Below are 2,912 nucleotides of genomic sequence, written 5' to 3' on the forward strand. Positions count from 1 at the left end.
ATCAGACCGAAGTCCGGAAGCATACAACTACAGACACATGCAAGAATCACAAAGACATCAAGCATACAAGCATTCTTCGGGACCACCCCGACATCGGATCGAAATCCGGTAAAACATATAAACCTACATCAGGCCCCGCCCGGCATTGGACCATACTCCAGAACTACTAATAACTAAACGGGCCGGCCTTGGTGCCTTACACCCGTTCCTACTGGAGGAAAACTCACCTCGAATGCTAGCTGTGAAATCTCGTGTGAGGAATCTCTGATGGCTCCTCCAACGACTCCCCGACTATCAATTTCATAATAACACCTAATCAAAAATCTGATAATCCTTCTTAGGTTAAAATGAACATTTTACCCTTGGTCAAAGCCAACATCCTGTTCAAAGTCAAAGTCAAGGTCAACTCCTAGTCGAATCAACTCGTAGAGTTACCTCTTAACTCGGCGAGTTCTGATACTACTCATAATCGTGGTCAACCGAGTCAACTCGTTGAGTCCCTTCACAAACTCGTCGAGTTCTACCTGACATACAATCGGGACAACCCGACTTCAACTCTTCGAGTCCCTTTCCGGACTCGCCGAGTTCCCTTGTCTGTTTGGGCTATCTTAATGGATTAAGCCCCTATGCTTCAGATCCAAGCTTCATACTTCACATAAACCCTAAAAATGTCCTTTTAAGGGTAAAGTTTCTAACTTTACCCATTAATACCTCTTTTTAAAGGGTTTAGCTCTAACCCTAATTCCTTGGGACCTAGAACTTGGTCCTTAAACCATCCATACACCAAACTAAAGCTTACAACCTAAGATCTAAACCCCTAACACTATTTGGACATGTAAAGTTCCCACCTTTCCCCAACATGCATGGCCATTTGGGGCTAAAAAGGCCAATATGACACTCTATGGCTTGCATGGGAGCTCCAATGGCATAAAGCTTGCACCTTTATGTCATAACAGCCCCTCTAGATCCTAGATCTGGAAGAATACCCACTTGGGTCGATCATTCTCCAAAGGCTATCATTCTTGGACCAAAAACCCACATAAACAGGACATAAAGAGATCTAATGAACTAATGGCCAAGATAGAAACTTGATTACCATAAAATGTAGCAAATGGAGTGTAGTTTCTGGATCTACTCTTTCCCTCTTGAGCCCTCTATCTTCTTCTTCTTCCACAAGCTTCAAAAGAACACAATGATCACTCAAAATGGCTCACACTCTCAAAGAAAGGTCTAGGGTTTCGTGGATTAGGGTTTGGGACATGGAAGGTGGAAATGAGGCCAAGGGGTGGGGGTAAAAGAGCTTAAATAGGTTGCAAAACCCCGAAATTAGGGTTTCACTCTGGCCGATCTACTCGCCGATTCAAGGGCACTTGACTCGTCGAGTATATAGCTCAAACCCTACGCATAAACTGCCCTCTACTCGACGAGTTAGGGCCACTAAGTCGTCGAGTTAGCCTTCCAAAATAAATAAATAAATAAGTTAAATGCATATCAGGAACCAGGCATTACAATGTAGGTTGATTCTTATATAAAACCATATGAATGTATGTTAGCCCCGTAAACCAAATGTATTGTTAATGCTTCATGTGAGTTATTACAATCATGCTAAGACCGTAGTTGGCCTGCTGCGACGTTCCTCAGGCATCAGAATCTTATGACAATTGTCACCTCAGACCTGCCGGTCTAGCTGTAGCTAACAGCTTAGGTGTGGGATTGTCAATCCCGTATAGATCTATACACAAGTATCACGCTCTCTTAATACTGGACTTTTGTAGGTACTCTGGTAGGTACAGTGAAGACTATGTCTCACAAAATTGTATTAACAAGTTTAGGTATTGTGTAATGAAAACCCTTTTGTAAGTGGAATTATTACCTTTCCATAGTGATTACATAGTGTAAAATAATTATACCTTTAAATAATTATTTGTTTTCACCAAAATGGTAAAATAGTGTTAATGACCCATAAACTACACCGCTTATAATTTATCATAAATGTTTTATTGTGTCCATATATAATCAAATATATATATATATATATATATATATATATATATATATATATATATATATATATATATGAGTTAGTATGTTTATATGTTTTAAAAGATTATATCATATAATTTTACATCTAACACAAGTATAAAAACATTTAATATAATAAAGCCAAATTTTCTAGTCTTTGCCCTTTTTAACGTTACTAACCGGTAAAAATGTAGTTGTAAACCTTGTAAAATTTATTTTTACCTTTTTGTGGATATTAAGTCAAACTAACCTTATATGCTTAAAATAACACATTTTAGGTCAAATCTCACAAAAATGGTACAATTCTGTCCATATTTTTAGAAAAATTATAGAAAAATCATTGTAAGTCGAAATTTGGATCTGTAAACTCTCAGAGCTTAGAAAATGAGTCTACTTTGTCCATAATTTTAACCCTGACCTTAACTGGTTCCTAACCAGAGTGAAAATGTTCATTGTTTCGGACTGGTCCGAAAATGTTCTGATATGATAGGCAGTTTTGTAAAAATCACCATAAATTGTAGAAAAATCGTATGAACGCGTGCGAGTAGTCTTTAAAAAGGTATAGAACTGAACTATTTTCATATTGTACAGTTTTGAAATATATTAACTTTAAGAAAGGTAAAATAGTCCGTGAACAGACCACAACGTTTCTGTAAAAAGCTGATATTTAAGCTTACATATGTTTTGGTGACATAACTTGTATTTTTAGATTGCAAAGCCTTTAAATCATCCAAATAGGATTTGTTTAGTGTGTATTTGTATTTCTAAACAAACACACGACATATAAATGTTCAAATAACTAAGTAATAACATCTTGTCATGCATATAATACTTTTACACAACTTAAAGAAGAAGCATGTATAACAACTTGTGTTATTATACAAGTTTAC

Source organism: Lactuca virosa, chromosome 5 (assembly GCF_052849685.1).
Source record: "Lactuca virosa cultivar CGN04683 chromosome 5, Lactuca_virosa_CGN04683_v6, whole genome shotgun sequence".
NCBI classification, from domain to species: Eukaryota; Viridiplantae; Streptophyta; class Magnoliopsida; order Asterales; family Asteraceae; genus Lactuca; species Lactuca virosa.